Source organism: Tenrec ecaudatus, chromosome X (genome assembly GCF_050624435.1).
Source record: "Tenrec ecaudatus isolate mTenEca1 chromosome X, mTenEca1.hap1, whole genome shotgun sequence".
Taxonomy (NCBI): domain Eukaryota; kingdom Metazoa; phylum Chordata; class Mammalia; order Afrosoricida; family Tenrecidae; genus Tenrec; species Tenrec ecaudatus.
Genome location: NC_134548.1, coordinates 118241130 through 118261564, shown reverse-complemented (window position 1 = coordinate 118261564; position 20435 = coordinate 118241130). Strand labels below are relative to the sequence as shown.

Genomic DNA, 20435 nt, shown 5'->3' with positions numbered 1-20435 from the left:
TCAAGTCCATAAGTTGATATTAGCCCATCTATTAACCAATCTATAACATCCTCTTCAGACTCAGGAAACACATGGAATGATGCCAAGTGCAGGATAATCACAGGTCAGTGAGTAGAAAGTCTTTGGGTCCAGTAGCATTGTAAGCATCTTGGTGCTGGCAGGGGTCTCCACATGACTTCTCTAGCTTCCAGGGATGCATAAGGGTAGGTCCATGTTACTCCTCCTCAGGGATGTTTCGCAGGAAGTCAGCAGAGAGAGAGAGTTTCTCCCATCTCCAAAGGGGAAAATCCAGGAATTCCCAGAATTCTCAGGAGAAGGCCATGACCACACAGAAGCTCCGTATTGACAGGTCAGACTCCAGCCCTACACTCGTAATCCCCAAATTGATACAAGATTATGTAACTACCACAGATAGTCTACCTGGACTAACACAGCCAGAGGCTGCTGTGGAATCTGAGTCTCGTGATTGCCAGACCAAACTCTGAAGATAAAGACTCAAGAGGATGTTAATTACCTCTTTGCTTCTATGCCATTGAGTCACGTCTGACTCACAGTGACCTTATAGGACAGGGTTGAACTGCCTGGTGGGTTTCTGAGGCCATTAATCTTTATTGCGGCAGAATGCTTCTTTCTCCTGAAAGAACAGCTAGGTGGTTTGAACTGCCAACGTTGTGGTTCACAGTCCAAGCCATTAGACAACCAGGCTGTCTTTTTTCTCTCTCTAGCCTCTGTCTTGTAAGACCAGGGAGGAGGCCTCTTGAGAGGCCTCAAGTTCTTTGCTTTGTACCCAGCAAACCAAAACCAAACTCACTATCAGTCAATTCTGACTCAAAAAGACCCAAAAAATCCCCACTACCATCCAATTGACTCTGACTCATGGTGACTCTGTAGTACAGGAGAGAACTGCCTCTGAATGGTTCTGAGACTCTGTTTATGGGAGCAGAAAGGCGCTTTCTCCCAGGGAACTGCTTGTGGTTTCGAACTGCTGACCTTCCTGATAGTAACCCAATGTAAAACCCACCAGCACTACCATGTGCAAGAATGCTTGAGTCTCCAGTAATGGTTGTGGGAGGCAGGCAGGTCCAGTAGGACCAAATGATCTGAGGACAACAGGTTGTAGCAAAAAGACTCTGAGTTATGGGCACTGTGTTCACAACTTGTGCTCTGTACACCACCTGCTGAGCTAGGCTCTTTTGTTCTTTTAGCAAGAGGGGAGCTCCCCCCCCCCCACATACACTTAAAGAGCAGCCATTGTTGCAAGAGTCGTGAGAACTGAAAGCCAATGATTTGCAAGGCCTACCAAGATGAAGACTCTAGCTATGGAACTAGAGGGGTGTGGAAGGCCCCAAGGGACCTTGGCTCCTTTTGCCCTGTGGGGTGTACATTTCTGCCTTTAGTGTCTGTCTAGGTATGGCTTGACTTGACTTGGCCTTTATTGCCACACCTGAAACATTGAGTAACCTTCTCAACCCCTTCAGGCTCTTACTTACCTAGACTCAAAGAAAGGCATACTGTCTCTCATGTTGTATGGTAGGACTCCCAAGCAAAACAGCTGTTTACTGTAAAAATATATACGTAATAATGCTGTTGCTATCACAAAACAAACCAAAAACAACCAACTGCCCCCTGCCATTCAGTCAGTTCTTCTGTTCCCTTCTTCAAGTTTCTGGAGTTATTAGATTTTCATTCAAAATATACTTCATATCATTTCAGCAAGGTCATCTCCAGTGTCCCTTTGGAAGGAAAAAGTAGAAAACCACAACTTCCATGCTTTTGATATGCTCATGTTCTTTGTCAGAAAAATGAAGCTGGTTCGTCGGTTCCCATTTTTCTGGAGTCTGCTCATTCCTGTGACCAGGTGAAGAGAGGGCAGCCTTGTCGTCTGTAACACTGAAGGGCAGAGACTAAGGCTGAGGACCATTTCTTGGTGACCTTGAGCTGGTCAGGATGATCAGCTACAAATTGCTGTGGGGGAAACTTAGAAGTGCTGGCTGTCTTGATGGCCTCAGCCCTGTGGTGTCTGACCTTTAGTGACCTTCGATGACAGAGTAGAACTTCTCCTCAGGGTTTGTCAGACCGTAGATCTTTCTCGGGGCAGACAGCTTCGTATTAATCTCCTGGGGTGGCGGATTTGAATTGCTGACATTGTGATGAGCGGCCAATGGCCCCCACTCTGTGCCCAGACCGCTTCACGTGGCTAGGCGCCACAGGAGTCATTGCGATGGACTACAACTGTCCTATAGGGTTTCCAGTCTCTGATTTTCAAGTGTCCTGGTGGCATCAGGCTGCTAATTACAAAATCAGCAGGTGGACACTCCCAGCATGCTGTCAGAGTAAGATGAGGCCTTCTGTTTTCGTGAAGAGGTACAGTAGCAGTAACTCTTCAGGCCAGTTCTCCCCTGTGCTGTAAGTTCGCCGTGCATCATCATTGCTCCATGGTAGTGAGTATGGAGAGGTTGGGGGTCATCTTTGTGGGAAGGAGCCTTGGTCGCACTGTCAAGGTCAAACCCTCTAGCAGCTCCACCAGGGTAAGACGGGCCTATCTGCTCCCAGAAAGAGTCACGACTTCAAAAACTCTGTAAAGGTCACTGTGAGTTGGAACTGATTCGATGGCAGTGGGTTGGTTTTAGTAATCGCCAGGTTCTTCTGTGGAGCCGCTAAGTGGGTTTATTTCTGTTCGCAGCCAACACTTCACCTCTAGGGCTCCTCTATAAACAATACAGACACAGGGAAAGGCAAAAGGTACTTCTCTGCTGCCACCACACACCTATCCACACGAGTTTCGCATCTCTTCTTTTTATTCCCCGTGTTTACTGTGTTAGTATCTGAGTGTGTACATTTCAAAAGCAATCCTACACAGACACTCAATTTTTTCCTAAGGAAAAGAAAATCATAGCATGCATATGGCTCTGCAAATTTTTCATCCAATAGTGTGTCATGTTTTTAAAATGTTCACTACAGACCTCAAATCAAACTCACTACCATTGAATTGATTCTGACTCACAGTGACCCTATAGGACAGGGTAGAACTGCCTCTGTGGGTTTCTGAGATGGCAACTCTTTATGGGAGTAGAAAGCCTCCTCTTTCTCCCGTGGAGCGGCCGGTGGTTGAGAACTGAAGACTAATGCCTAACCACTCTGCAACACATCAAAACACATAAGGGCACATAATTCATCCTAGCTGTGTGCGTACTGTGACACCCCTCGCACGCCCCCTTCTTACATAAGACTCAGCAGTGAACATACTTGAATACATCATAACATGTTTCTATGAATATGTTGTTGTTGCGTGGTATCTGGTGGATTGGGACTCAGAGCCACCATCTGGGACAGAGCAGAACAGCCCGCATAAGGTTTCCAAGGCTGTAATCTTGATAGGAGTAGATCACCAAATCTTTTTTTTAAAACCCTCTAAGTCACTCCATGGGCCCCCCCGTCAACCTTTGGGTTGGCAGCTAAGAGAGCACCTGCAGTTTGTTACCAGGGCTCTTTTTTTTCTTTTTAAATGAACATATCCGTAGGCAAGTTCTTCGAGTTGGAATTGCTTCGTTAAGTGAAATGCAAAATGAGCCCTGGTGGGATAGTGGTTGCACATTGGGCTGTGATCCATAAGTGAAATACATAGCTAAAACTTTCCTAAATTCTACCAAGTTGGCCTCCAAAAATATTATGCCATTTAACACTCCACTTATCAGCGACAGAGTGTCAAATTTGATTGGAACAGCTTGAAGATAGCTGTTTTATTTTGCTTCTCTTGCTCCCAGCTATATCCCAGAGACCTTCACTTCACTGCTTAGACTGGAGAACTACAACTCACGTGGCCATGTCACCCACTGCCATTGAGTTGATTCCAGTGCATAGGGACCCTATGTAGGGTTTCATAGGCTATAAATTTTACTGTGATCAGTCTCATTTTTCTTCACAGGGAGCCACTGGTGGGCTTGAACTGCCAACCTTGAGGTTATCAGGCCAATGCTTACCCAACATTGCCCCCAGGGCTCTTTGACTAACAAACCAAAATCACACTAATTGCCATCGAGTAGATTCCTAGCAATGCAATAAGATAGAGTCGAACTGCTCCTATAGGTTTTCTGAGACAGTGCATCTTGTTGGCTGTAGAAAGCCTCACCTTTCTCCCATGGTGTGGCTGGTGATTTCCAAGTTTGTAGTCCATTGAGTAAACCATGATGCCACCAGGGCTTCTCTAAGGGGCCATATAGTATGGTAGAAAGAGCACGGGATTGACAGTGAGAAGTCAGGTGTCTAGGATCATCTGTGCTGGACACGGGGCAGGTTACTTCAACCCCCTGGGATTCTCATTTGGGAAATGCACATCATAATCATTTCCCATGTAAACTGCGTGGTGGTGAGGTTCCAACTCGAAGATACAAAAGTGGTTTGTAATCTGAGAAATAGAACACGTATGCCAAGTGGCTATTATGGTATTGTTATTATTAATTTCTTAAAGCCATGAGATGGGAAGCCAGGGACAATGATCAAATTCCATGGATGAAAAGTGTAAGACATTTCCACCTAGAATCCCTGCCCTGAAGGTCCCCATGAAATTTTCCTGTACTCTCGGTGAACAAACCCCATTGCGGTAGTAAGGGCAGCTTTCTGGTGTCAAGAATGATACCCATTTACAGGAAGACGGAAAGCTTGTGTGCTGGGTCTGACGTCTAAGTGCAGTTCTCTTCCTTTGACACCACTGTGCTTTAATTTGTCAAGCACCAAGTAGGACTTTTGGAGCCCATGAATAGTTATAAGAATCACCAGGGAGAGCAGCTATACATGTACACATCTCAAACAAACTTACTGCCACCCAGTAGATGCCAACTCAAAGAGACTCTATATTGGGTTTTCTAGGCTGGACATCTTTCTGTAAATAGATAGCCTTACCTTCTTTCCAAGGAGTGGCTGGTGGGCTGGGCCTGCTGACTTTAATACTTATACTCCAATGCTTACCCGACAATGCCACCAGAATTCTGTCGAGTTGGGCTGGTAACCAAAGGTTAGCAGTTCAAAAAGACAAGCCACTCTGTGAGAGAAAGACAAGGTTTTCTACCCCCATAAAGAGTTTCAGTCTTAGAAACCCACAGGGATAGTTCTACTCTGTCCTTTAGGGTCACTGTGACACATGTGTGTTTAAATAATCATGTGAGGTGACAGAATAAATAGCTCGAAGTCTATAGAGAAAGCAGATGTGAGGATTAGAATGAAGTCAAATACCTTTAAATTATAATTTAGATCAAGTCTAGAAGACCCCCCCCAAAATCATTATTCAGGAAGTTCAGTTATGTCTTTGTATTAGTTTAAAAGGGGGGTGTTCTTGATCTTAAAACAACTCAAATAAATGAATATTACAAAACAGAGATTTTAGATTAAGTAAATGACATTCATTTAAATCAGTAGGAGTTTTTAAAAATGATTTTTACCCTGATGTCAAAAAAGAAAGACAAACAGAAACCAATATGATGTGGGTAGTTTCTTCCACCTTAAAGTTTATTTGAAAAGATTATCTGTAAAATCATTAGAAGTAGAATGGGAGAGAAAGAGAGGGAATAGAAGACATGAAGACAACATACTGGCACAAAGCAGGGAACCAATTGGTGCTGTGGGCCAAGCACCAATCCCAACTACATGGACCACCCCACCTTCCCTCTCAGAAGAGTGCATTTCAGAGGACAGCACTAAAGCAGCAGCTCAGAGAGAGGGGCACATCTGATCAGAGCACAAAAAAGCAAATGAAGAGAGGAGAGAGAGTGGAACACATCCTGGTCCCCCAATCCCCGAGAACAATATTCCTGCTCAGAGCAGCCAATGGACAGGGAGGACCATAGGTCTGGTCCCAACATGGGATAAGACGTTCCTCACTGAACCATAGAACTGTGAGGGACAACACTCAGCACTAGTGGCACAGTGCAGGCATTGTGCCCAATCTGACTCCACCACACCGGAGTGAAAAGCTAAGGGCGTGCAACAGAGCAGGAAGGGGAGCAAAGCAAGAAAGTCCCCAGGAAATACCCAAAATAGACTGAGGGGCCAGTGTGTGACACCCCAGCAGGCTCCACTGGAAAACACTCCTAAAGGTCAACAAACAGTCCTGGAACTATTTATAGGTTTTTTTTCTTTTTTTCCCATTAGTTTTTGTTGTTGTTTTATTTTGCTGTCTTGTTTTTGTGCTTATTATTATCTCTGCATGTCTACCTAGATAAGATAGGTGGGATAAACAATCCAGGGGATGAAACAATTGGCCTGATGTTTCCAGGGGGACCCAGGAGAGGGGTAGACAGGGGAGAGGAAGTGGGTGTTAACAAACCCAAGGAAAAGGATAACAACAAGTGATCAAAAATTTATGGTGAGGAGGGCATAGGATGTCTAGTAGGGCTTGGTCAAGGGCAATGTAACCCGGAGGAATTACTGAAACCTGAATGAAGGATAAGCATGATAGTGGGAAATGAGGAAAGAACTATAAGGCAAAGGGCATTTATAGAGGTTTAATACAGGTATGTACATATATAAATATATTTATATATAGCGATAGGGAAATTGATATATATATATGTTCAATATCAAGGTAGCAGACAGACATTGGGCCTCTACTCAAGTACTCCCTCAATGCAAGAACACTTTGTTCTAATAACCTGGCATATATTGATACTCACCTTCCCGACATGATTGCTGAAAACAAAATGGGTGCATAAGCAAATGTGAAGAAAGCTGATGGTGCCCGGCTATCAAAAGACATAGCATCTGGGTCTTAAAGGCTTGAAGATAAAGAAGAGGCTATCTAGTTGAGAAGCAACTAAGCCCACATGGAAGAAGCACATCCACCTATGTGATCATGAGGTTTCCCTGAGATCAGGTTTCAGGCTTTAAAGACCCAGAACAAAAAAATCATATCATTGTGAATGGGGTGGGGTTGGGGGGAGTGTGGAGTGGAGACCCAAAGCCAATCTGTAGGTAATTGGACATCCTCTTACAGAAGAGTCGCTGGGAGGAGACAGGCCAGCCAGGGTGCAGTGTAGCAACGATGAAACATACAACTTTCCTCTAGTTCTTCAATGCTTCCTTCCCCCCACTAGCATGATCCCAATTCTACCTTACAAATCTGGCTAGAATAGAACATGTACACGGGTACAGATAAGAGCTGCAAACACAGAGAATCCAGGATTGATAAACCCCTCAGGAACAATATTTAGAGTAGCGATACCAGGAGGGTAAAGGGAAGGTGGGAGGAGAGAGGGGGAACCAATTACAAAGACCTACATATAACCCCCTCCCTGGGGGATAGACAAGAGTGAAGGGAGATTTCAGTCGGTATAAAACATGAAAAAAAATAATTTATAAATTATCAAGGGTTCATGAGGGAGGGGGGAGCGGGGAGGGCGAAAGAGGAAAAGAAACTGATACCATGGGCTCAAGTAGAAAGCAAATATTTAGAAATTGATGATCGCAAAAAATGTACAAATGTGCTTGACACAATGGATGGATGGATGGGCTGTGAGGAGCTGTATGTACCCCAATAAAATTATATATATATATATAAAACCATCGTGATTTCAACCTATTAACCAGGGATTCATAAGGGAAGCGTTTGGCATGTTTGCATGAGACAAGTAGCCATCATACTGAAATTCTTAAAAATGTTCGATTTCACAGAAAAGCTATGGAAAACATTAGAAAAGCGATCTTGATGATGGGTGGACAACATGATGAATATGATTAATGCCATGATTTGTACACTGAAAATAGAATGGAAATATTTGGATGCATAATTTTAAAACCATGATTTTTTAAAAGTCTGGTTTTATGAAAACATTCACCTTATATAGTCTTTTTTTATGCCAAGCCTGTATTATAATAAAACCAGTGGTATTGTAGGTTACACGTTGCTCTGTTAACAATGTCAGCAATTTGAAACTAGCAGGCCCTTCTCGGGAAAATGATAAGGCTTTCTATTCCTGTAAAGATTCAGTCTTGGAAACCCATAAGGGCAAATCTTCTCTGTCCTATAGGGTCACTCTGAGTCAAAATTGAGTAGATGATAATGAGGTGGGTTTTTTTTTTACTGCTGTTGCTTCATCCTGGTAGTGGAGTGGTTATTCATTGGGTTGTGATCCACATGGCTGGCATTTTGAAACTATCAGCAGCTCCGAGAAAGAAATACTGAGTTTTCTCTTTGTGTAAACCCATAGGAGGCTTGCTGCGAGTCAGCACTGACTCCATGGCAGTGAGATTGGTTTTGGGTTTAGTTGTTTCGTTTTTTGGGGGGTGGGTAGTCGTTAAAAACAAAACCCAAACCAAACTCACTGCCATGAAGTCCATTTTGACTCAGAGAAACCCCCATAGGGCCATGTGGAACTACCCTTGTAGGTTTCCAAGACTGTAATTGTTTGCGCCCGTGATAACCCTCAGCTTTCTGCCTTGGAGTGGATGGTGGTTTCAAGTAGCTCTCCTTGAGGTTAGCAACCCAACAAGTAACGACTATGCCACAGGCGTACACAGTATCCTATTTGGAAAAGCATGTGATCTGAACTCAGACATATCTAGATAAAATTTCTCGTCCCCACTTCCTACAGTGCTCACAATACCCATTACATATAAAGATACATTTTCATTAAGGAAAATAAAATGAAAAGTGATCCTTCAGAAATTGCTGTCTGGATTTTGCAGTTTATTTAATTATCACCTTCCTCTTCCTGTTTTTTCATGGATTATAAGGGCTATTGTTGCTCTTTTCTTTTATTAAAAGATCATTTTATTGGGGACTCTTACAACTATTGTCACAATCCATATAGCGCTTGCATCGGGCAGATTTGTACATATGTTTCCTTCGTTCTTTTCTAGACATTTACTTTCTATTGAGCCCTTGGTATCAGCTCCTCTCCCCCCTCCCATAATTGCTCTTTTTCAATGCCCAATATCATTGCAATTGAAAATATATGGTTTCAAAAGAGGCATCCTATTCTTCAACTGCCTGAGAATTCTGGTGAACGTGGAGATGTGTTCCGTGCTTTTTCTTATAAGGCTTCTTGTTGACCTGATGGAGAATGAAACAATAGGACATAAGGGCCCTGGGAAGGTCAAGCCTCCTTTTGACCATTTTAATATGAGAAGATGTATTTGTCTTTATGAAATACTTACTGTTTGAGAGTGCAGAGAAAAACCCACCCACTCACAATCCTACTACTTTACTATCGTTACTATTTTTGTTATTTTCCAATATTTTTCTGCAGGCATACGTTACATCATTAGCATTCCAGTGGCTTTGTTTCTTGATATTCCTTGTCACGTTTATGGCAGTTTACTATCTCCTGTCTAGACTTGACCGTAGTTTATATAATCTAGCAGAATTCTATGGTATGGAGTTTAGCGTACCAGGAGATGATTTTTGGCTTTAGGAAGGCTTGAGCTGCAATTCACAAGGTCAAGAGTGCCAAACCACCAGCCACTCTGCATGTCAAAGATGGGGCTTTCTCTTCACCTGAAGAGCTAGACTCTCTGAAATTCACAGAGGCAGTTCTATCCTGGCCTGGAGGATCCCTATGAGTCTGAACCGTTACAATGGTAGTGAGGTTTGTTGTTTTTGTTTTTTTTAACACCTGAAGAAAAGTTGAAATTTATGCTGAAGACAAAATTATACACACACACACACACACACACACACACACAGGTTTGTGTATTTGTATGTGTGTATCTTCCAAAAGCTGGTTGGGAAATCCCATTATATTTTCATTCCATTTTGCATGAACTTTTTGAAATCTGTGTGTGTGTATGTGTGCGCATATATACTTAATTTTTTTTCAGTTTAGATTACCCTTTGCACGCAGCACTGTGCTTTGGAATGCATGTTTCAAAAACAGAAACATAGCTTCCCTGATGAGATTGGCACCGGTGTGAGTCTCAATGGTCTCATTCACATCTCTAGAGCATTTTGTGTTTTTAGGAGACTTCACCAGTGTAACCTGCCTGACAGGTGATATCCCAAATCAAAACTATTTTCCCCAGACAAGAGTGCCCCCCTAGAGCTGGACAAATCTCCCCTGCCACTGGAAACGCATCTGAAATCCCGGTCTTCCTGAGGGAGGGAGGCAGTTGGGAAGATACTTGAAATCCTCCCCTTTCCTGACAGGTGCTCCTTTTCTTATGGGCCCCACCTCTGTCTAGACAACCCTAGCGGTAAAGAAGTTTCCATCCCTGTTCCCTTTTCCTCGCCTGGCTCCCACCCCTCCAGAACGTGCCCCCCCCCTCCCTGGCGCTTCTTGCCTAGAAACAAAAGATTGGTCCCCAGTAGCCCACTCAGGGCGCTTTTAGTTCCCTGCTCCTCATCTGATTGGCCACCGTGCGGTGCAGAGCCCGGTGACGTCATAGCGGAGCTGGGCTAGGGAGCGGTTGCCTAGCAGGGGCTCGATCGCGGTCGGGCAGCTGTCAGGAGCGGACTGTCTGCGATCTCACGCCGGTGTTTTAGCTTTTCCGGGCCTGGACCGAGAGTGCCGGGCAGGGAAGGAGTCCGGTGAGGAGCCAGCTGAGCCCCAGGCTGCGGCCGCGGCCGCTGGGCTTCAGCTCCCAGCCGGGCAGCCGGGACTGGTTAGCCGGACCTGTGGCAGGTAAACCCCGCGATGAGCTCCGGTGGGGTGGAGGCAGCTGGCCGCTGCCTGTCGGTGGCTGGGCAGATGCGCTGCCGTTCCGTGGATCTCCCAGCCGGCGTTGGCTCCCCTGAAGCCCGAAGCCCAAGCACGCAGTTAGCCGGATTCTGGGTAGCTGGCGCGGACAAGTGGGTGTGTCCGGGCCGGTCCCCATGGGCTGGACCCCTTCCTGGGACTGGGAAGCCCTGGAATCACTGAAGGAGGCCAGGGCCGCTTGAGGCAAAATCCGCTGGGAAGGCGACGTCAGCCTGTTAAGTCTTAGACACCCACCTCCCTCGCCCCCGCAGCTGCCAGGGCGACAGCCCCCTTGAGGGTAAGGGGGTGTGGCCGCTGGCGGAGCCCCGCTTGGGATGTTACCACCAGACCTGAACAACAGAAAAAGTGACCCCTTTTCTTTAATGGGCAACCCCCCTTCCTTTTTTGCCTTTATCTTCTACCCTCTTCTTTGGTAGAGGGCAGGTAAAGGCACAGGGGGGTGGGGGTGGGGCTTTTCTTCTCTGGTGGAGATGTAGTGATGGAATAACATCCCTAGAAAGCCTGGGGCCCCTCACTTGGCCTTTGTCTTTGTCTGGGGATTGGGGTCTTTAGGTCTCTACCTCCTGCCCTTCTCTGTTCCTCTCACCTCCCTGCGGTATCGCCTTCAGTTTTCACTGGTTCTATCAAGAGTCCTGTCGCACTTTGGGGGGGGGCAGATTAATGCTTTCCGGATTCTTGAGCTCTCTCCCCTTTTCCTGTCTTAGGTGGTGAGGTGGGGTGGGGCGGAATGTGGTGGGGAGGGGACTGGAAGGGGCGGCTCCCACTAGGAGGGAGTCTGGGAGGGAGGCTGAGGCCCTGGCTTGTTTCTCTGGTCCCACCTTCCAGAAGCCAGTGGTGGTCTCTGGACCTAAGGGTTCTGGGCTGTGGTCTATGGAAGCAAAGGGAGGAAAAGGGTGAATGGCTTAGCTTGGGGAGCCGGCAGGGGGCGGTGGCAGTGCTATATTGACAGAGAGCAGATTTATTCCAAGGGCTGGCCCAGGGAAGCCCTTAGCCATGTTAGCCTTGCTCCCCCATGGTTTTGCAGACTCAAGTCCAGGCCAACCGTGTGGCTGTCTGAGGTGTTGGAACGGAAGGAGGTCCATTCCTGTTGGTGACAACATTGTGGCCCTGTTCTGAGATGACCGAGGTATAAAGGTCAGTGTGTTCTCACCGGGCCATTTGCAAAATTGTTATTGGGAAGGATCTGTGATTGGGTCCTGGAGCACTATGGGATAAAAAGGGCTTAATATGGTAAGGGTTGATGAATAGACCCAGGTGTGAAGAAAGGGCCATATAACCCTTTTTCCCCATTGGAGAAAAAAAAGTCTTATCTCCCTCCATAAAATAGGCAAAATTAGAAGTGATTGGAAAGGGAGCTGGGTAAAAGCAGACAGCCAGTACATCCTGAAGCCAGAAGACCCTTGGGATGTCAAGGACAGAACCTTCAAGCCCCAAGAAGGCCAAATGGACCTTGTAGGAGAGACTGAACAGATGGAAAAGGTTCACAGGGGGTGTGATGGGGGTATAGGCAGCAAGGTGGAGAGAGGGTGTCTTCACGAAAGGCTCAAAGCAGTCCCACAGGTTACCTTTTTTCCCCCTGGTATCAAGCAAAAATAAACAAACAAGCAAACCAAACATCCTTAAGTCTTTGTCCCAAAGCAGTGAGCTTGACCTTAAGTTAGGGAAATGAAGTCTGATTGTAGTAATGGGGAACTTGCCATCAATGACTATTGTGAGGGCAGGGATTTCCATCGTCAGAGACTGGATTACTATGAGATCAAAGAGAGTGGCCAAGGTTATAAAATAAAATCAGATTTCAGAATGAGATGGAGTGAAATTAGATGGCATAGCATCGAATCTATTCTAATTTATTAGAATTCGATCCAATTGAGAGGACTATAAACCTTTATGGGAGTGGACAGCCTCATCTTTCTCTCCTTCAGGGGCTGGTGGACCATCAGTTTGAGCAGCCCAAAACCATTGTCATAATCACAGACTATTATGAGGTCAGAGGAGGTCAAAGGGAGAGGTGGGGCTAAGGTTGAAAATCAGATCAGAAAGTTACAGGGAGCAGGCATGATCAGGCATAGACAAGGGCAAATAGAAAGCTAAAAAGCTGGGAAAAGAAGACAGGGGCGGTAGAATAAGTCATCAAGGACGGTACCTAGAGGCCCTGACTGCCCTGGTGAGATGGGGGAAATCTCTTTGGCTGAGGCAGCTGCTGCTCAGCCCAGAAACAGGAGAATTTCTTGATATTTAGGTAGTCAATAGTATTCCCACCGCTGTAACCCACCTTCGGGAACCAGTAGCTTTTGGCTCAGGGAAAGAGAAGAAACTCAGGGAGGAGAAGCCTGAACAGCTGCCTTGCCTCTTCCCTTCTGGGTAAGAAAAGGGGACTGGGGGTTGGGACCCCAAAGGAGTTGGGTTGGGTATGGGGGTGGGGGAGTGGGGGGGGGGAGCAGGCGTTGTCAAATCTGGCCAAGACAGGTAGGTTGTCTTTCACAGGGGATGCGCTAGGGTCAGGTCTGAGGCCTCCATTCCCATCAGGGTGTGGTTGTGTCTGCCTTTGCTAAATAAATACAGTCCTCCTCATGCCTGAGGGGACCAGAGGAGTCCCTAGGGAGCGGGTACAGGGGGTGAGGCTGGCACCGGGTGACAAAGTCAAAAGGCATAATACCTCAAGCACTCCCTATAATTTTTTTAATGCAGTGTTTCACCAGAAATTTATTCTTATTTATTTATTTATTTATAAGCAATTTATTAGGGGCTCATACAACTCTTATCACAGTCCATACATATACATACATCAATTGTATAAAGCACATCTGTACATTCTTTGCCCTAATCATTTTCTTTTTTTTCTCCTCTTTTTTTTTTACATTTTATTAGGGACTCATATAACTCTTATCACAATCCATACATATGAATACATCAATTGTATAGAGCACATCCATACATTCCCTGCCCCAATCATTCTCAAAGCATTTGCTCTCCACTCTTTTTTATTTTTATAAAAATCCCTGCAATGTATTAGGACAAAAACCTTTTTTTTCCTTCAGAAACACAGGTCACATCTGTCAATAACAATTCAGTGCCCTCAAATCAACACTGACACATAGTAACCCAATAGGGCCCCTGTAAGTTTCTGAGAATAAATCTCAATCTTTACCATAGCAGGTAACCTCGCCTGTCTCCTGAGGAGCTACCAGGTTTGAACCACTAACCTCGTGGTTATCGTGAATGGAGCAGAGCTGTCATTATAATCCGATTACAATGACGCGTCCTATCGTGTTTTCCCCTCTAGCAATACAAGCATACCCTATTTGCCTTGCTGCCGGAATTGTTTTCCCTCCCCTGATCACTGAACATGCCTAATTTTCTGGTGTTTCAGCTGCAATATTGTGGTAATCGTATTTTCGAGCCTGTGGTTTTTTTTGCAAATGAAGTAGTAATTAAAAGAAACGAAGGAGAAATATGAGAGAGAGAGAGAAAAGGTTTCCACTCAGCTATTAATTATGTTGTAACTAATGATGTTAAAACAATCTAGGAAGATTCTGCCCAACAATTAGTCTGTTAGCATTCTTATAATCTAAGAAATATGACATTGAAGTAACTTCTAACTCTTTGTCACATAGTATTTGGTGAGTGCAATGGGTAATAAACATTGACAAGCTCTCCGTTGGTGATGGAGATTGTGTCACCAGGAGTGAGCTGACTCCCCAAACCAAACAGACCCACAGACAAACCAAACACACTGCCATCCAGTCGATGCCGACTCATCTACTCAGTGACCGGATAGGACAGGGTAGAATTGCCCCTGTCAGTTGCCATGACTAACTCTTTGCGGGAGTCGAAAGCCCTGTCTCTGCCCCCATGGAGCTGCTGGTGGTTTTGAGTTGCCCCCCTTGCAGAACACAGTCCAGTGCATAACCACTATGAAACCTGATTAGGTGACACCAACCCTAGTAATGCCACTAATGGGGAATGGGAACCCTTTGCGAGTGGCCGCGGTGTAGACACCACACCTCTGGAAGATAAGCGCGGTTCTCCAGGCATCTTAGGTGCAGGTTAAGTTTCAGTTGGCCAGTTGTCCCCAAATTCACCACCTGCTAAGGACTGTGCAGTTCTCTCTCTCTCTCTCTCTCTCTCTCTCTCTCTCTCTCTCTTTCTCTCCTGGGGGGGGTGGACCCATCTACCAACTCAGCGACACATAGGCTTCTCCAGCAGGGGGCAAGAAAGGACACAGCTCTGTCCTGCAGGGCCAGAGTCCATTTCAGGTGCGAGGGTTGAGCTTTGGGAACTGGATCCAGTAATAGCCAGAGTCACAACCCAATTTAGGCACCCAGAGAAGCAAAGAACCCCCAGGCTTGGTAGTAGCACTTCTATTTCTACCCCATCATAAGGCACTTCCCACCCAGCTTTGCAGCTTTGGAAGTGATTTGCATTTACATACGCGTTGATGACTCAAATTGCTAATACACACAGCCTAACCCAGGAGTTTAATTGGAAATGTTAATCGATGCAATGGATCTGTGTCTAATTTGCACACTCAGTCAATTATCCCCAGTTTGGGGCAATCTGCAGCACACCCAGGGGACACAGGAGGGGGCCAGCCAGCTGTTGCTCCAGCTGGGTCTGGGGGTGGGAGGCAGAATGGAAGCCATGGACCTTGCAGACTAGAAAGGGCGCGGTCACCGAGCAGCACTAGCTGGAAGGATGGCTCTTGTGGATAGCGGAAGAGGAAGCCCACGTGCGGTGGGAGCGGCTTGATGTAGAAAACTGCTTTCTGTGAGGCTGGAAGACCAGGAGCTGGGGTGGAGCAAAGCCTCGGGGCCAGAAGCCTTTGCTTCTGTCCAGTGGGAGTTTGTCTGCCCCTCTCTGGACCTCAGATGCTGATTTAGGACTAGGTGATCGCTAAGATGGCTATGATGGTTTAGGAAGTGGTTCCATTTTTTCTGGGTAGTGAAGACAGGTTCATTAAACAGCCCCCTCAGTATGCATACTGGAGTTATGGGAAAATGGGAAAAAATTTACTTTTATTTTACACAAATAGGGAAGAGCAGAAAATGGAGAGAACCAGGCCAAAGACAAGAATCTGATAAACTCACTGCCATCTTGTCCATTCTGCCTTCTAACCACCCTGTAGAACTGCTTCTTGGGTTTCTGAGGCTCTAAATCATTACAAGATCAGACAGGCTCATCTTTCTCCAGTAGCGTGGGTGGTAGGTTTGAACCACCTACCTTGTGTGATTAGCAGCTCAATGCTTAACCCAAAGTACTGCCAGGGTGCCCTATGAGTCTTCTGTCATTCACTCATTCACATAGTGACCCTATAGGACAGGGTAGAACTGCCCTTGTGGATTTTAGAGATAGTCACTCTTGAGGGAGTAGAAAGCCCCATCTTTCTACTTGGGAGTCACAGATGATTTCTAACTGCTGACCTTGTGGATCAAAGCACAAAGTGTCACCACTATGCCACCAGAGCTACTAAGAATCTGTCAGAGGTTCACAAATCCTCTGTATGAGGATCTTACAGGTTCCCAGGAGCGGGGTGGCAGATATTCATTGTTGGTCACATTCCCTAACTCAGTCTCAAATCAGACAAACGTGGCAAGGGCTCTCCCCCTATTCTGCTAAGCAGAGCTGCCTTTTAGGAATTCTGTACCCTGAGGTATCCTCACCCTCACAAAAAAACACAATATCGCCCTCTATTGACCACAATGGGGACAAACAACTCTGGCAAAGCTTCCTTTTGGAGGTGCCCATCCATCCAGCTAGTCCACAATGTTTAAGCATGCATGCCTCTGTGGCTCTGTGGGGAACAGCCCCAGTCCTTCCACCTGGCCCGAAGGAGAGATTGACAGCTGTTGCCACCAATGGAAGCCCTTCCCATCTTCATAGAGACCACCATCTTCCCAATGCCCAGTTTCCTTCTTGGAACCTTCAAATTCCAGATTTCCTCCCTCAGACATTTTTCCATTCTGGGTGAAGCAAGGCACCAACTGTGGGGAGGGCTTTGTGGTGGGTAGTAGTTACCCATAGCTTACCACTTCACCTAAAGTGGCAGCCCCAGATCCCAGACTGTGGTGCTGGGTCTGTACACGGCTGTGTCATGATCCCTACTCCAGCCCGCCACTGGAAGCTGACCTGCAGCACACACGGGAGGCAGGGTGAATAAAGAGAACTGGGTACAGAGACCAAGCATCTACAATTCGGTAGAGATACAACATGGTACATATTGTAGCATGGTGTAAAGTGTAACACACACACAACACAGGGAATGGTATAGACATGAAATATTTGTAAGGCAGTACACACACATACGCAGAAGTGCAGCACAGACAGTCTAACCAGCACGGTAGAAATGTAAGACAACACACACACACATACAATGAGGCAGACACACACAATGCACAAATATATCAATGTTCACAGAGCAGCACAGTGCACAACTCAACACACACACACGATACACTCCAACACAGCACACACTGAGGCCAGAGAGAGGAGTGTGGCCCCTAGGTGAAGGGCTGTGCCCACCTAGTCACTGAGTGGGACTAGTCATTGAGTTCAAGGCTGGCCTTCCTGGCTTCTGTCCCAGGTGCCTGGCTATCATAATCAATGTTTCAGAGGGAGCCAGCTCTCCAGTAGCCTTTCTAGCTTGCTCCGAAACCTGGAGGCTCCTGCGTAGTTCTTGCTCAGTGCCACCAGCTCTTCCCCACCCCAATCCCCATCCTGTGAGAGATGTTAACTCCTGAGCAGCCCTTATTTTGGGAGACTGGTGTGCTCATTGGGACCATTCTTCTGCTCTTGATGAACCCTGCACCTCCTCCTACTCCACCTTCTGCCCTCCCCACTCCTACCGACCCCACTCTCCGTGGGCTGGTACATCCCAGGAGGGAGCAGGTGAAGTTGGTGCCAAATGCTGCTTGGCATGTGTATGTGGGAAGAAATCATGGAGTGCCAGGATACTGGGGGCACAGACATGCTCTAGAGCAGTGGTTCTCAGCCTTCCTGATGCCGCAACCCAGTTCCTCATGTTGTGGTGGCCACCCCAACAACAAAATTATTTTCATTGCTACTGTTAGGAATCGGGCCACCCCTGTGAAAGGGTCATTCGACCCCCAAAGGGGTCGTGATCCACAGGTTGAGAGCCGCTCCTCTAGCGCTTCACCCAAGAGCGAGTAGGTGGGCCCAGGCTATCATTTGGTGCTTTTATTCAGTAAGAGCAAGTTGGTGCCAAGGTTATTCTTGGCTCCCTAAGTCTTCAACTTGGCTAGCTCCACCTCTAATCATCTGCCCATGTGCATTCTGATTACAACTAATAAAATGCAACCTGGCCCAGAGTTGGCTTCCTTGGTTGTGGTGGTGGTGTGGTGGGTGGGGGGGCTGGCTTCAAAAATGTGGAGGGAAAATTGTCTTTTATCTTTTACATTTCTATGAATTCCCTGAAGCACCCTCATATAGCTGTTTCATAACTCATTGAGAACCGACACCATGAGGGAAGGGGCCTATGGGAAGTAGGGTGGGGAGGATAGCAAAGCTTGACATCGTACCAAGGGAAGAGTGGCCAAACCCCGGGAAGGGGCCACTCAGTGGTCCTGACAAAAACAAAACAAAACAAAAAAACAAATTAATTGCTTTCAATTCGACGCCGACTCCCGGAGACCCCTACAGAATCAGGTAGAACTGCCCTTGTGAGTTTCCAAGACTAACTCTGTAGGGGAGTAGCAAGCCCCCTCTTTCTCTCTCAGAGAAGCTGGTGCTTTTGAGCTCGTGACCTTACAGTTAGCAACATAACTTGTAAGCACTATGCCACCAGTAATTTGAAGAAAGGTATAAATGTGAGGAGGGGGCATGAAGACCTTGTTTCCTTCAGAGTTGGACATGAAGATCTCTACAAGGGGACCCGGGCTAAGTTGTTCCATAAATTGTATATAGTGACCCTAAGAAAAACAAGGAAGACTGTGGAAGACTTCTTTGATGGTGGAGGTTGGAGGGGAGGGGAACAACTCTGTGAGAGGGTTAGAAACCTCCGACTTCAGAATAACTTCTACATACATGACAGTGTTAGGTCACTTAGCTGCACGTTGAACCCATGGAACCTACACCTATTTATAACCAGTTCTTCACATCACCTTCACTTAGTGCACAGATTGCTTTTAAATCATTGTGGGTGGGGGGAGTGGGGCGGTGGAATCTTTTCTGGCTCTAAACCCAAGTCTATTGCCACTGAATCAATTTTGATTCAGAGCGCCCCTCCCGCAATAATGTTTCCAAGACAGAATCTTTGAGGAAGCAGACAGTCTCATATTTTTGCTCGAGGTTATATGCTCACAAGTTGGGCAGCCCAATGCTTAATTCACGTTGCCACCAGGGCTCCTTTTTCTTACACTAAAAACTCCCTGCCATGGGGTCAATTTTGACTCTTGACCCCTAGGACAGAGCCAGACTGCCCCCATGGGTCTCCAAGGCTGTACATCTCTCTGGGAGCAGAAAGCCTTCCTTCACTCTGCTGGGTTAGAACTGCTGACCTGTACGTTGGCATCCCAGTGTGTAATTCCCTATGCCGAAGGAAGGGTAAAGAAGAACCATATACACTTGTTTCCACCTCAAAGCTTTAAATACAGTTAAGAGACCAGAATCCCAATAAAAATGCATGGACTGCCTTTAGTTCCAATTAGGATCATAGGTTAAGTTTCCCGGCAACTCTAAAATAATAGGAACTGCAGAATAGCATCACCTGGGAGACTCCGCGCGCGCGTGCCTGTGTGTTTGTGTGTGTGTGTGTGTGTGTGTGTGTGTGTAGACCACACTCACTGCCATCAAGTTGAAGCTGACTCATAACTACCCTATAGAACAGGGTAGAACTGCCCCTGTGAGTTTCCAAGAATGAAACTCTTTATGGGAGTAGACAGCTTCATCTTTCTCCCTTGGACTAACTGGTAGTTTTGAACTGCTGACCTTGTGGTTAGAAGATTAATGAAAAAGTGGAGCTCTAGGGTTGAGGAGCAAAATAAACTGAACAGCAGTGCCAGATAGTGGGGAGCTTTGGATATCGTCAGACCCAACCTGCCTTTGCCTTGCATGGTCTCTCAGTTCCCTGATGTACCACGGATTAGACCCCCTCCTAGAATTCTCTATGCCTTTCCCATCTGTTTTCTGGAATGTGCACCGCTCTATACTTGTCCAAGAGAATGAAACCCCCCCCCGTCACCACGTTGATTCCAATTCATTGTGACCACTACCTTTGCACTTACCACTGTACTTAACTCAGGAGCGCCGCTAGGGCTCCTCTCCCTTGCCGCTAAAACTCAGAGAAAACAAACAAAAGCACCAACTCTGCTGCCATCACGCTGATTCCAACTCACAACAACACTCAAGAATAGGGTAGATTTGTCCCTGTGGGTTTCTGAAACAACTCCTGACGCGAGTCCTTCAGAACGGCTGGTGGTTTTGAATGGCTGACCTTGTGGTTAGTAGCCTAACCTGGCTTTTTCCACTTGAGGGCCAACAGGCCTCTGAATAAATTGACTAATAGTTCCCAACTTAAAACTCATATCACCCAACTTGCATTTCAGTGTCCTTTCTGGAATCTGACTGCATGGGCTACCCTTGCACCCCACTTTTATATTCCCTAATTCTCTGACCACCTTAAGGGCCATCCTGCCATTCCCTGTTGTCTGGGTTTTGCTTGGGTGTTTGGACCAGGCTGAGAAAGAGCTACCATCTCCCCCACAATACTTCTCTTGGCACGTTGCCTTGTGGTAG

General features: G+C 46.4%; 1 protein-coding gene across 4 annotated transcripts in view; it reads left to right on the top strand.

The window, feature by feature from the left end:
• The window catches only part of PAK3 (p21 (RAC1) activated kinase 3), a 333228-nt gene that overhangs the window by 161694 nt on the left and 151099 nt on the right, over positions 1-20435 (top strand). For 2 of the 4 annotated variants that reach the window (XM_075538538.1, XM_075538541.1), the window contains exon 3: positions 11710-11819. The exons of 1 other annotated variant lie outside the window; for it this stretch is intronic. The gene's annotated coding sequence lies outside the window, so the exon portion shown is untranslated. Of the gene's footprint in view, positions 1-10433; positions 10611-11709; positions 11820-20435 lie in introns of those variants that run through there. One more of the 4 variants, XM_075538539.1, reaches the window with a different exon arrangement.